This window comes from Telopea speciosissima, chromosome 11 (assembly GCF_018873765.1).
Source record: "Telopea speciosissima isolate NSW1024214 ecotype Mountain lineage chromosome 11, Tspe_v1, whole genome shotgun sequence".
Classification (NCBI taxonomy): domain Eukaryota; kingdom Viridiplantae; phylum Streptophyta; class Magnoliopsida; order Proteales; family Proteaceae; genus Telopea; species Telopea speciosissima.
Genome location: NC_057926.1, coordinates 46,312,950 through 46,328,562, shown reverse-complemented (window position 1 = coordinate 46,328,562; position 15,613 = coordinate 46,312,950).

Here is a 15,613-nt window from a genome sequence, read left to right as displayed (position 1 = left end):
TCGAGTCTTTTTTAAAAGAAGTAGAGTGGGCATTGTTTTTTGCCCATAGGAGACAGCTTACTCTTGCTGGTTTTGGATGTAGTTCGACTTGTGACAAGATTGAAGCAAAAGCCCAGGGCCTTTCTCGGGCTTTCTCAGTATTAAAGATGCAAGTAAGAAGTAAGAGAGAGAGAGAGAGAGAGAGAGAGAGAGAGAGAGAGGTCAGATCTCTTTAGAAGAGAGACAAACTGGCCGGAAGCACCAAAGTAGAAAATTGGAGCCAGATAACTTGATGGAGAGGACATTGTTTAGGGAGGGAAATGTTGGACAAGTGTGTGTCCATCAAACCCGGTTCGGTCCGGTTCAACCCGATTCACCTTTGTATTGAACATTTATACATTTTAGTTTAATATTGTCACATGCGATATAAACTTTTTGAGCATTATGTGTCCATAAGTTATACTTAAAATGGTAGTCATGACTAGGGTTTGGGCTGGGCACCCTTATCATATGGTCGTCGCTTTGGGTATGCCTAGACATGTGATGTCAGGGTACGAATGCGAGTGCTCACATGTTTGATGTGTGCATTGACGAAGAATCTACTTTGTCAAGTCCCTCATGTATTACTGCCAGATGTAGGAAGGGATAGACATGTGTCACCGACACCCTGTACCTGAGGGAACCCTGTTACTGCAAAGTGTGATCGCATTCTTTGGTTCATCAATGACTGAGACTCAAGCGAGTCAAAGCCGGTGTTCTGGGAATTCATGAACACTTTGTGAGTGAAGGAGTTATCCAACACGATCACCACTGCCCGATTGGGGAACACCAAGATAGAGACTGTCTGTGCATGGTTGGATCAGAATCTGGATCCAGTATCATTTTGGAAATGGTTTTACAAAATTTATTTTACATAAAATGATACATTATTTATAGTTATTTCAAATAAAGTGTTTTATCGAGTTTTGCGGGACCCGATCGGATGCACAGACGCTCTTATATGGACATGTACTATGGATTGGGATTTGGCAGTACATGTGTACATACCCTAGATTCCATAATGATGGTGTTGATTAGTGGGGGGATTGTATATGATAAATTGTTATCATATAGGGAGTTATTTGGAATTTGCTAATTTAATTGGTTCTTTATTTAATTAATGGATTTGGTGCTAATTATAATTATCCATTAATAATTAAATAAAAAATCTAATTAATACTTTCCCTATTAGATTCTGCTTCTTCACCTGTGTAGCACTTTGAGTTTAAACAGAACTGCCAGACTGAGAGAGAGAGAGAGAGTCAAACTCTCACTAGGGCTCTATTAAATCTATCTAGGATTTAATTAAACCCTATCATTATAAATAGGGGACCATAAAACGCAGAAGAGGAAACTCTCCACGTTTTTGGAGCAGACACTCTCTCTCTTACGTTTTTGGTTTCTTTCTCTCCCTCTTGTGATCTCTCTTCTTCATCTTGCTTCTCTCACCTGTGTTTGAGAGTTAGGGTTTGTGAAACCCTAGATCTGTACTGAGGAGTTTGAGGGCATCTGAGATTGGCGTGTAGAACCTTGGTAGCACCATTGGAGGTTCAGATCTGTTTGCTTGGAGCGCTCACTGGAGGAAGAACCACTGTCTATTAGAGGAGCAACACTTGAGGCTCACCAGGTTAGCAGTTCTTTATTAATTGCTTCTGTTCATTGATTATTAATATTTATGGGATGCGAAAGAAACTTGAATCGATTAATTTTCGCTGCGCATTCGAGTATGGGATAGATCCCTCTTGCCATGTGATGGACTAGAGACAAATTTCTCCGTCCCTATTGTGGTAATTAGTTTTATGGGACGCAATAGGGAAGGAGAAACCCTAATAGGGATGCACTAGGGTTCCCATGGGCGACCATGGAAAACCCTAAAATTTAATGGGGCACCCATGGGACACCACGAGATAACCTAGGGTGTGCAAAACCCTAATTTTTCTGTATATTGGTTTCCCTAGGGAACCATGGTTTGATCCCTGGATAGTTGTTTGACCAACAGTGTGGTATCAGAGATACCTTTTCCACCCATGAATATTAGATAATTAATAGTTTAATGTAATTATCATGAGTGGGATGCAAGTTGGCACATGGGTGGTTAGAATATGGTTGTTGTAACAACCTTCCCATATGCACATGGGTAGTTACAAGGTTGTTAGTGTAACAACCTACCCATGTGATGATGGATTTGGTTTGTTTTATTTATTCAAATTATTGAAGCATGTATCCAATTAGGTTGTGATTACTAATTTTTAATTTTAAAATTTTTTAATCATATTCTATATGTGGGAGGAGAGTGCATGCTGCCAAGCCTCTGCGCACGCCCTCCCCCATGAATCTACCCTTGTGCGCATCCCCTTGCGGGCTGCTGTCTGCGGCAGCAAGCTTGTGGGCTGCAGGCCTGCAGGCTGCTGTCCGTGGGCTTTAGCCTACGGGCAGCAGGCTGCTGCTCGTGGGCCTTGTGCCTATGGGCTGCACAGGGAGTGCCTGCAGCCTGCGCATGTGGGCTGCATGCACCCCCCTTGTTTTCCCTCCAGTTTAACAATAAATAAAAAAAAAAACATTATTTTTTCAAAACAGAATTTTATTATTTTGTTATGTTTTTTGGAGGATGATGATGGGTGAAGAGATTCCCTTTTTACCCACTTGCAATTAAAATGCGATTTTAATTTTATAGGCTTGGATACATGTTATCACATGCGATGTGGTGGTTCAATAATTGAAGGAATCCATGTTTTAATTTTTGGTTTACTTGCTTTAGTGCCCATGCATGGAATTGTATTATGATGTGATTATGGGAATGGCATTCTAATAAATGGATGGATTGTTTATGTATGTGATACATGGGGTTATGGGTGGATGTGATGCTTCTCTTTCTTTCTCTCTCTCCCCCTTTCTTTTTTATAAACAAATGTACTCCACCCCATGGGCAGCCTAAATGGTGGGTTGGTTTCTCCATGCGGGGTTTCTTTATTATTATGGAAAGAAAAGTGTATAGAATTTTTCCTAGGTTTTCATTGTAATTTTAGAGGAGTTAGGACTCCCAGGGCATGTTGATGGTGATCCACATGTGGTGCTCAAAGCTTATGGAGATGCAAGTCACCTATTTTGAAGACGTAATCGGGCGGAGGAGATGATCGAGGCATGGCATCCATGGCATGATAAATGCATCCAAAGTTATTAGTTTTATTTTTATTAGGAGGGTTCTTTAATTGCTTCTGATAAAAATGCCGCCATCCCATAATCACTTTTAATTAATGTTGATTAATTATGTTGTTTAAATCTATCCATGTATGTGAGAGTTAATTAATCCCTCTTTATTTACAATACATGTATGATATGGACTAGTCTTAATCGGTAGACATGTCCATGGCCTCCTATTGAATATAAATATAGAAAGTGTGTGACATGATCCCGCATAAACCGACAGGACATTGCCAGAACCTCTGTCACACATTTATCTATATTTAACTCTATCTAGATACGTTAGGGTATGGATAGTGAGAGGGCACTGTGACAGTGGGCCATCTTTCATGATTCCATGATTCTAACTAATACAATAGGTAAGTACATGACTTGGGTGTATGTCAGCCGACAGGATCTGGACATGACACCCAGGTGGCCGAAAATATTGGAAGCCTATGAGGCAGACAACTTAATCCACACTACCATGGTGTGTATAATGACTCCCGACAGGGTAAGTAATGCATGCAAGGGTTGTAGGTATCCAATTCATCTTTTGGGTTATGAGGGAAACCCAAATCATGAAAAACCATTGATGTGTGTGTGCTTAATTTATTATTTTCAATGGTCATTAATTAACATGTGGTTATTTACTTGTGCATATGTAGATTAATATACGATGGCTGCCGTTAATTCCAACCTGTTAACACTCATTAGCGAATACAAACTTAAAGGTACAAACTATGTCGATTGGTACCGGAGCATTAAGTTGCTCCTGACTGTTGAAGGACTGTACACAGTTCTAGAAGAACAAGTTCTTCCTCAACCCGACCTGAACGATTTTGAGGCAAATGAAGAGATGCAAGAGTTCTTCATGAGATTCCAAGGCATCACTTTATATCCTAGGATCGTTGGAAAAGTCAGTTATAGACTCAATCATGGATATACACACTGCTAGGGGTAAAATGGATAAGCCTGCTGAATTGTTCAATAGGCAGTTGACACACGCATATTCTGATGCGGTGAGTCAAATCCATAACTCCAAGATGTCCCAGGGGACTCCAGTGATGGATCATGTAATGAAAATGATCAATCTGTTTGAAAACTGAATTCCATGGGGACTGATTTCAGCCTGCGATACGCATGATGTGATCTTAGCGTTACTCACTTCGCCTCACGCACCTTTTAAGATGTCCTACAAGATGTCCGAGAAGGAGATGGAGCTCACCGAGCTTGCTAATGCACCGGTAGAGGTGAAGCGTCCTTGAAAAAGGACAAGGCGAGGTCAATGCAATGAGGCAAAGCCTTCTTTAAATGGGAAGAAGAAGACAAAGGGAAGTAAGGGCAAGACCTTGAAAGCCAAGGGTGGGAAGTCTGGCAATAAAGGCAAAGGCAAGTGCTTCTATTACAAGAAAGAGGGTCATTGGAAAAGAAACTATCGTGCTTACCTGGCAACTTTGAAAGATAAGAAGCCGGATGAAACAGAGGCTGCTAAAGAAGGTACATGTGATGTTCACGTTCTTTATGAGTCTAATTTGTCTTTTGAACCGACCAATTCTTGGTTGGTGGATAGTGGATCCACTGTTCACATTTGCAATGATTTGTAGGGGTTCAATGAGACAAGGAACCTGGAAAGAAATGAATAGCATCTTCGGATGGGCACTGGAGCTGAGACCATGGCGTTGGCTGTGGGAACTTTTATTTTAAATTTTAGTTCTGCTAGTTTAGTTTTAAAGGATTGCTATTATGTACCCTCTTTCAAGAGGAAGATAATTTCAGTTTCAAAACTTGTTTTGGACGGATATAGTTTTTCCTTTAATTCTAAATTGATTATTCGTTTTAATAATTCCTTTGTGGCATTCGGATATATGCAAAGTGGTTTATATTTTCTAGATTGCCCTATTAGAATGAATGTTGATTCAAATGTTGATTTGAAACGGAAAGCAGCTCCAGTGAACTCAATATATCTGTGGCATCTAAGATTGTGTCACATAAATGTGGACCAAATCAGTAGATTGGTGAGGGATGGGCCCTTATAGAGTCTGAGGGTGGAACCATTCCCCACCTGTGAGTCATGCCTTCAGGGCAAAATGATCAAGAAACCCTTTAGCAATAAAGGTGCTAGAGCCACAGATCTGTTGGAGTTGATACACACTGACGTGTGTGGACCCATAAACATATAAGCAAGATATGGGTATGAGTACTTTATCACGTTCACCGATGATTATTCTAGATATGGTTACATATACTTGATGCGTAGGAAATCGAAAACCTTTGATAAATTCAAAGAATTCCAAGCCGAGGTCGAAAGACAACTTGATAAACGCATCAAGTCCTTATGATCAGATCGTGGAGGGGAGTATCTATCGGATGAGTTTAAAGAACATCTCATATCCCAGGGGATCGTTAGTCAGCTAACTAATCCAGGCACACCACAATAAAATGGTGTATCCGAACGACACAATCGGACCCTATTGGATATGGTCAGGACGATGCTCACTTATAGTGAGTTGCCTCTTTCTTTCTGGGGGTACGCTTTAGAGATGGCGATATATATCTTGAATAGGGTTCCATCTAAGTCTGTAGCCAAGACACCCTTTGAGTTGTGGAAAGGGCGAAAGCCCAATATTCAACACCTTAGGGTATGGGGTTGCATAACACATGTGCGAAAGCAACAGACAGACAAGTTGGAATCCAGGACTTCGAGATGCCATTTCTTAGGCTACGCCAAAGGCACGATAGGCTATTATTTCTATGACCCAGTTGATCAAAAGGTTATTATAAGTAAATATATCCCATTTTTTGAGGAAGAAATGATGACCCAGAGGTCCGAACCAGTAGTCATAAAAGAGCTATCAGATGGCTCAGAAACGTCACTTCTAGAAGTGAGACCAACTGACATACCCGCTGAAATACTAACACCTGAGGAACCTCAACGCAGTGGGAGGACTATTAGACCGCCCACCAGGCTAACTCTTCTAACCGAAGAGGATACAGTGGAGGAGTTCCACATGGTATCGGTTGAATCGGATGATGATCCGATGACATACTCTGAGGCTCTAAAGGATGTTGATGCCACTAGGTGGTTGGAAGCAATGCACTGAAATCGATTCGATGCATTCCAACAAGGTCTGGACTCTAGTCGATCCACCACTTGGCGTCAAGCCGATTGGATGTAAATGGATCTTCAAGAGGAAGAAGGGCGCAGATGGAAAGGTCAAAAGATTCAAAGCGAGACTGGTAGCAAAGGGCTATACCCAGAAAGAGGGTATAGACTATGAGGAAACCTTTTCGCCAAGATGCGATGATGAAATCCATCGAGATTTTATTGGCTATCGTAGCACACTTTGATTATGAGATCCGCGGATGGATGTGCGTCGCATTTCTAAATGGGTTCCTTCAAGAGGAAATCTACATGGAACAGCCAGGAGGGGTTCTCTTCCTTGGAGGAAGAAAAAAAGGTGTGCAAATTGTAGAGGTCCATTTATGGGCTGAAGCAGGCTTCCAGGAGCTGGAACATCAGGTTTGATCAATCAATCAAATCGTTTGGTTTTGATCAAAACATGGATGAACCATGCGTTTACAAGAAGATCAGTGGGAGGGCAGTATGTTTTCTTGTTTTATACGTAGATGACATATTGCTGATTGGTAACAATGTAGGATTCCTTTCATTAGTAAAACAGTAGTTATCCACAACATTCTCGATGAAAGACCTTGGTGAAGCTAGCTATATCCTTGGGATCAAACTCGTAAGAGATCGCCAGAAAAGGATGCTAGGCTTATCACAGGCGACCTATATAGACAAAGTCCTGACCAGATTTAGTATGGAGAACTCCAAGAGGGGAAGTGTTCCCTTCAGACATGGAGTCAGTCTTTCCAGATCTCAATGTCCTTAGTCTCAGACAGACATTGAAGAGATGAAGAGGATTCCCTATACCTCAGTAGTAGGGAGTCTTATGTACGCTATGTTGTGTACGAGGCCGGATATTTGCTATGCAGTAGGTATAGTAAGTCATTATCAATCTAACGTTGGACGCGAGCATTGGAGTGTTGTCAAGAATATCCTCAAGTACCTGAGAAGGACTAAGGAATATTTCTTGGTTTTTGGATCTGATCAGTTGTCAGTATTGGGATACACAGATTCGGATTTCCAAACTGACAAGGATGACAGAAAATCCACATCCGAGATAGTATATCTAATGGATGGAGGTGCCACTGTGTGGCGGAGTGCGAAACAAAAGTCTACAGTCGATTCTACTACCGAAGCAGAATACCTTGCAGCTTGTGATGCAGCAAAAGAAGGTGTTTGGCTGAGGAAATTCCTATCAGATTTGGAGGTAGTCCCTGATCTTGTCAAGGGCCCTATTCCCCTGTTATGTGACAACAGAATTGCACAAGCTAAGGAGCCTAGGGCTTATCAGAGGAACAAGCACGTTCAATGAAAGTATCACCTCATCAGAGAGATTATCTAGCAGGGTGACGTGAGTATCTCCAAAGTGGACACAACTGAAAGGTGTCTGATGCTATGACAAAGGGTTTGTCACCAGGAGTGTTTGAGAAACATATGGAGGGCATGGGTTTAAAATGTATGGGGAATTGGCTTTGATGTACAAGTGGGAGATTGTTGGACAAGTGTGTGTCCATCAAACCCAGTTCGGTCCGGTTCAACCCGATTCACCTTTGTATTGAATATTTATACATTTTAGTTTAATATTGTCACATGCGATATAAATTTTTTGAGCATTATGTGTCCGTAAGTTATACTTAAAATGGTAGTCACGACTAGGGTTTGGGCTGGGCACCCTTATCATATGGTCGTCGCATTGGGTATGCCTAGACATGTGATGTCAGGGTACGAATGCGAGTGCTCACATGTTTGATGTGTGTATTGGCGAAGAATCTACTTTGTCAATTCCCTCATGTATTACTTCCAGATGTAGGAAGGGATAGACATGTGTCATCGACACCCTGTACCTGAGGGAACCCTGTCACTGCAAAGTGTGATCGCATTCTTTGGTTCATCAATGATTGAGACTCAAGCGAGTCAAAGCCGGTGTTCTGGGAATTCATGAACACTTTGTGAGTGAAGGAGTTATCCAACACGATCACCACTGTCCGATTGGGGAACACCAAGATAGAGACTGTTTGTTCATGGTCGGATCAGAATTTGGATCCAGTACCGTTTTGAAAATGGTTTTGCAAAATTTATTTTACATAAAATGATACATTATTTATAGTTATTTCAAATAAAGTGTTTTATCGAGTTTTGCGGGACCCGATCGGATGCACAGACGCTCTAATATGGACATGTACTATGGATTGGGATTTGGCAGTACATGTGTACATGCCCTAGATTCCATAATGATGGTGTTGATTAGTGGGGGGGGTTGTATATGATAAATTGTTATCATATAGGGAGTTATTTGGAATTTGCTAATTTAATTGGCTCTTTATTTAATTAATGGATTTAGTGCTAATTGTAATTATCCATTAATAATTAAATAATGAATCTAATTAATACTTTCCCTATTAGATTCTGTTTCTTCACCTGTGTAGCACTTTGAGTTTAAACAGAACTGCCAGACTGAGAGAGAGAGAGAGTCAGACTCTCACTAGGGCTCTATTAAATCTATCTAGGATTTAATTAAACCTTATTATTATAAATAGGGGACCATAAAACGTAGAAGAGGAAGCTCTCCACGTTTTTGGAGCAGACATTCTCTCTCCTACGCTTTTGGTTTCTTTCTCTCCCTCTTATGATCTCTCTTCTTCTTCTTGCTTCTCTCACCTGTGTTTGAGAGTTAGGGTTTGTGAAACCCTAGATTTGTGCTGAGGAGTTTGAGGGCATCTGGGATTGGCGTGTAGAACCTTGGTAGCACCATTGGAGGTTCTGGATCTGTTTGCTTGGAGCGCTCACTGGAGGAAGAACCACTGTCTATTGGAGGAGCAACACTTGAGGCTCACCAGGTTAGCAGTTCTTTATTAATTGCTTCTGTTCATTGATTATTAATATTTATGGGATGCGAAAGAAATTCGAATCGATTAATTTTCGCTGCGCATTCGAGTATGGGATGGATCCCTATTGCCATGTGATGGACTAGAGACGAATTTCTCCGTCCCTATTGTGGTAATTAATTTTATGGGACGCAATAGGGAAGGAGAAACCCTAATAGGGATGCATCAGGGTTCCCATGGGCGACCATGGGAAACCCTAAAATTTAATGGGGCACCCATGGGACACCACGGGATAACCCAGGGTGTGCAAAACCCTAATTTTTCTGTATATTGGTTTCCCTAGGGAACCATGGTTTGATCCCTGGACCGTTGTTTGACCAACAGGAAAGGCAGTATTGGTGGTTGGAAAAGAAGATATCATTGTGGAGGAGGGAAAAGGTTCGAATGTGGCCTGGTTCTTTGAGGCCATATTAAAGATGCAAGAATTTGAAGAAGATAGGAGTGAGAGAGACACAGGATTTAACGTGGTTCGATTGTTGCTCAGTCTCCGTCCACGGTGAAGAGGGTTCTCCACTATTGAGTTTAATACAATGTTATTGGTGAAGCCTGATCTCAGTCCAAAAAGTGCTATGGTGATTCTTTGGTGGGCCATGCCTTCGAAAAGTGTCAAAATGGCCAAAAACTGCATACTACAGCGCCATAGGCATTGATCCCGGAAGAGCTCGTCTAGAGCTTCAATTTGATATGTATTTCGCCTTAGGTTGGTTCAGGTCCGAATCGGGTGGGTTTCTGGGGTTACATTTTTCTTATATATTGTGACTATCTCTTCGAAAGATGTGAGAGAGGGTTTGTATTTTGCTTCACGTAAATCTTTTCTTGTGTGTGTGTGATTTCTCTTTCTTATTTCGTTTTCTTCTGCAAAATCGTCATCTTATTGCATTGTTTTTCTAATATACAACCCTTATTTAAGGAGAATGTCTGGCATTTTCATTTCTTTCATTAAAAAGAACAAAATCTTAGATATGCTGAGCTCCAACCCAGACCCATTTGAACTAGACCCATTCAGATCTTTAAAGGCTGTTCAACTACAATTTTCAATTTGATCAACTGGGTATTAGTCTGGTTAAGATATAGATTCGATAATGAAATAATTTTGAGGATCTATGCATGTGATACTATATTTAAAGGCAACTTCTTATTCCTAAAGTGGCGTGAATGAGAAGTAATTACAACATTCTTTTGATTGTCCTTTATTTTATTTTAAAAGTTTTTTAAAGTTAAGGATAAAAAAGAGTTTTCAATACAAATTGAAAGTGGCTTCTCATTATGAGATCGATATCATAGTCTTATGCGAAATTACAGGATTTACTTTCGTTGGAAAAAATTGTATCATTCTAGAAGGGCAAAAAAAATAATTAAGATTACAATTTCTTTTTCACCAAATTTGATTACAACCAAAATTTTTCATATTTAAATATCTTGTTTCAATATTAATTTAGGTGCCGCCAAGATCTTGCGTCCTGATCAATCAGATCCGCGTTCGGACTAAATTCTATTAATGAGAATTCTAATTCATTTCTATATGAATCACAGTGTTATAAAATGCAAAACTCTGATCCGATTCAATGCTAGTAGTTGATATGAGTGAAAGTCAACTACGTTAGTTATTAGAATAATATTCATTCGAGATAGGGATAGGGTACACCGCCTACATGCAGTAAGTTAGCGGGCAACACCAATGTGGGATTGGGATGGGATATCATACAGAGTGATAATGCTAGGGTTATTTCAAAAGGGTAAAGAGAGACACTATGGGTGCTAGCTTATGGTACACATGCGGTGTGTCGAACTTTTTTCCTATTTAGAATACAAATATAACTAGAGTAAAAACCCATATGTTGAATGCTTCTTCTTTATTGTTTTTCTTGCTTGTTCCTCGTTCTTCTAATATAGAAAGTAGAAACCCACCACCCACTATTTAGCTTTTGATTTTCTTTATAAAAAAATTCTTTGATCTAGTACCTTACAAATTTTTCTTTTTATGTCATGGGAGAATGCTTATTGTGCCGCAGCGTAGCCTGCGCCCATGCACATGAGTAGCCTGTGCAGAGTGACAGGGTGGTCATTGCGCCTACCCCCATGTGTCTGGCGTAGGCTGCACTGCGGCACAGAGAACAGCGCCCCTTATTTCATATACTCTTTTGACTATTGATAAAAAAAATACTAATGTATCCTACTCCAGCGGCTCATACAACCACTTCCCTTAAAAATAAAAAAAGTTCAAAAAGTCAATAAGAGGTCCTTGGCATTGAGATTCTTCAACATTTACATATCCTTAGTAGGACCCAACTACCAGTATTAATTGGAAATTATCAATACGAGGTTGAAACTCAAATACGTACAGGATTCCTTTTTTAACATTGATTGGTATCTGGTCCATTATTCCCCAATTTAATCATATTTCTTTCTCCTCATGTAAAGTAATAGAAAAGCACATGTAGTGGCGTGGAACTACTAAAACACTTGCTTGAGTACACACTTGTGTGTGGTCAAATGTTCCTACTAAAATGCTGCACTTCCACTCCACTATAGTTTTCATTTGAAAAAAAATAAAAAAATTTAAATAAAGGGTTTGCGTTCTTTGTGGGAGAGCGTGGTCCCTGAACATGCATGGGACCAGTGAAGCACATGCATTGACATGATGGGGCGTGATTTCCACCTTTCATGGAGGTGGGACGGTCATTTTGCCTCCTCAGTGTTTGTATATGAGCGATACACTCATCTACATGAACTTTATTCCACTATGAATATTCTCTCTCTTCCTCTTTTTCTTTTGTATTTTTATGAGGTTTATAGACAGTTCAGCTGGCGGTCAGGTGACACATAAGTGTAATTGTTTATTTTCAAAGAGTTGATTAATTTTTAAAATATAATAAGATAGGCAAAAAGTATAAGACTTTAGTTGTTTATATAGCACCAAAATATCCGTGTAGAAGTTGGAGAAGAGATTGACAACACCAATATACATCCTCTCGTATAACTGGGACAGAAGAAAGTGTAGTTGAGTTGTATCAGATGATAGTCTTCTTAAGGTTTTTAAATGCCCTAATTTGTGCAATCCGAGTTGACCATGTATTTATACCTCCAAAATAAAACAACTCTCTAATTATATAAATTGCACTATTAAATGTGATTACAAAAGAAAATCTGAAGGTTATATTCACTAACTCATTGACACAGACAGACTAGGGTAGAGAGGAAAACAGAATTTTACAATTTCTTCTAAAAATGCTACAAAAATAAAAATAAAAAATACAAGGTCTCCTCTCCTTATATAGGAGAGAAAGAGACACAACCAAGTGGTGTCTCCAATAGACACATCTAAAAAAAAAAAATTCTTATTTTGAATCTTTAATTTAATAAACTATTTAAAAAATCCAACATTAATCCCTCTTCTCTTTCTCTCTAAAATGAATTGTTTTATATAATGCATGTTTGAGTAAAATCATAATAATTGGTTATTTTCATTTCTATGTTATTTATTCTCTCTTAATCGCAAACAACTGCTTGATAGGTTGGTTGGTGACTTGTCGATTGGAGTACATGCCCCCTCGGGAGGTCAAGGGATTAATTCTCTTGGTTTATATATTTCCACTAGAAAAAAGGTTCAAAACGAAAAAACAACTTGGCATCTATTTCTTTCATGTGAATTTTCTAAAACAAATTGGTCTTGCCTTGTTTGACTTAACTTGATTATTAGTGTCCTGACTCCTGATTATTACCACCTATGATTTACTAGCTATTGTGTTTAATTCTTCTTCAAAAGAGGCAGGGTGAGCATTCTTGTTTGTCCATAGAAGAGTACAATTTACTCTTGCTGGTTTTGAATATGGTTCGGCAGGTGACAAGAGTCACAAGATCAAAGCAGAAGCCTAGGGTTTGCTCAAGAAATCAAAAGAGTGGTAAAGGAAGGGCATGCAGTGGTAGAGGTGATAAGCGAATCGCCCACTTTGGTATCTCTAATTCTAAAGTCATAGCCATCTTGTGGTGTGGCCCTAGGGGTTTTTTAAATTACTTTTAAATATTTATATATTATATTATTAACACAAACTCTAAGAAACACAAAGAAAAATAAAAAATAGAGCATAGAAAACACAAAGATTTAATGTGGTTCACGCACCAATATGATGTGCTACAATCATGTCCGAAGCTGAAGATGATTTATTAATGGAAGAAAATACAATGAAGGTCTCTCAAGAACACCCAAATGGCACAACAAAAACTCTTCCCAAAAAATCCTAACTAGATAAACCCTCAAATCTCATTTGTTTCATTTGCTTACACAACAAGGAACGGACCAATCTTACATATATAATATGTTTGATCAATTTAGTATCAAGTGTGAAAAGAATAATATGCTCAAGCTAGTTAAAGCTTTAGCTACTCAAGATAAGGCTACTCAATACTAAAAAATCTTTATGCATGTAATGCATTTTCGTTTCTTTCCTTAAAAAAGAAAATTCTTAGATCTATTAAGCTACGACTCATACCCCATTTGAACTAGATTCAGATCTTAAGGCTGTCCAGCACTCCAGTTACAATTTTCAATTAAAAATCATGATTTATCAACTGGGTATTATTCGGGTTGAGATCCAGATCTGCTAATGAAATGATTTTGAGAATCTATGCATGTGGCATATCTTATATGTAAATTATATTTAAAGGGTACAACTTGTTGTTACGAAAGCTGCGTGATTGTGAAGTAGTTGTAACATTCTTTTGATTGTCCCTTATTTTATATCTAAAGGGGTTTTAAGGTAAAGATAAGGTTTTCGATACAAATTGAAAATAACTTATCATCATGAGCTATCATTATCTTATGTGAAATAAAAGAATTTATCGTTGTTGGAGAACAAATGTCATTCTAGAAGTGTAAAAAAATAAGAATATAATTTCTTTTTCACCAAATTTAATTACAATAAGATTTTTTCATATTTAAATATCTTGTATGAATCTTAATTTAGGTTCCACTAAGATCTTGGGTCCTAATCAATCAGATCGCATTCAGACCAGATTCTGTTAATGAGAATTCTGACTCAGTTTCTATATAAACCCCAATGTTATAGAATGCAAAACTCGGACATGACTCAATCCTGGTTGTTGAGTTAAGTGAAACTCAACTTTGCTAGTCATTAAAATAATATTCATTTGGGATGGGAATAGGCACACCACCATGGGGTAAGCAAGCGGGCAACATCAACAGAGGCATGATGAGACGGGGTATCATACAGGAGAGATAGGGTTCATTTCAAAAGGAGGAAGAGAAAGATAAACACAATGAGTGCTAGCTTACAGTAAGGGGGTCGGTGTATATATCCAGCCTTTTCCCTATTCAGAAATCAAGGTTCTAAATTTTGGTTCAAGGCTAGTTTTGACCCTGACCGAAATCGATATTTTCCAAGTTTTGATTGAAACCTAATATTTTTTTTAGCAAAATTTGACATGTCATGAGTTTGTCAAAGCTGGTCGAAACTACTAAAATTGATCGAAACTGGATTTGTCGAAATTGGGGGGAAAGAAGCCCCTAGGTAGACGGTTCACTTGCTTTAGTCATGTCATCAGGGTAAACAAACCTACTGAAGTCAATCAATGCAGGCATTCTCTTAGCATCACTCTTGCTATAGGTTAGGTTAGGTTAGGTTAGGACTTCTATCACATTGTTATAGTTATAGGTAGACGACAAAGAAGGTCTTTCTCAAGAGTTGTACGTTCAGTTCAATCCATGGTCGGAATGACTGATCAATGGTATTCTGATTCCACTATCGGCTGACTAGACTGGACTGATCTAAGTAGTTAAGATCTAGAAATTTGAATTTTATTTTTTTTGGGGTCAAAACTAGTCGAAATTATCAAAATATGTCAAAACCAAGTCGAAACAATATTACATATGAGTTTCATCTCAAAAACTTGAGAAACCGAGATCTTGAACCATGTCAGAAATACAAATATAACTAAGATAAAAACTTAAATGTTCATTTTTTTTTTTTTTTTTTGGGATCTATCCTAATCTAAGGATCCATAGGCCAACTACACTATAAAGGGAAGACTAAGACAAACCAACATAATTACAACTATCAAGGGAGGAGAGGGGGAGGGGGAAAGGGTGCATTTTAATGGCACAAATGTGATCAAGAGAATCGAACCCATGACCTCCTAGGGGCAATTACTTCAACTAGCAAACCTCCAACCAACCGAATGCTTTTTCTTTATTGTTTTTCTTGTTTGTTCCCTGTTCTTCCAACAGAGAAAACCACTGCCCACAGCTAAGGGGTTTTTAGATTGGGCAGTTCAAAGGTTTGGTGTTTCACTTTTGTTTTATAAATTTTGGTTTTAACATGAAATTATTCTCCTTTGATTTCCTTTTGAAATTCTTTGATGTTGTCCCAAAAAACAAAGGAAA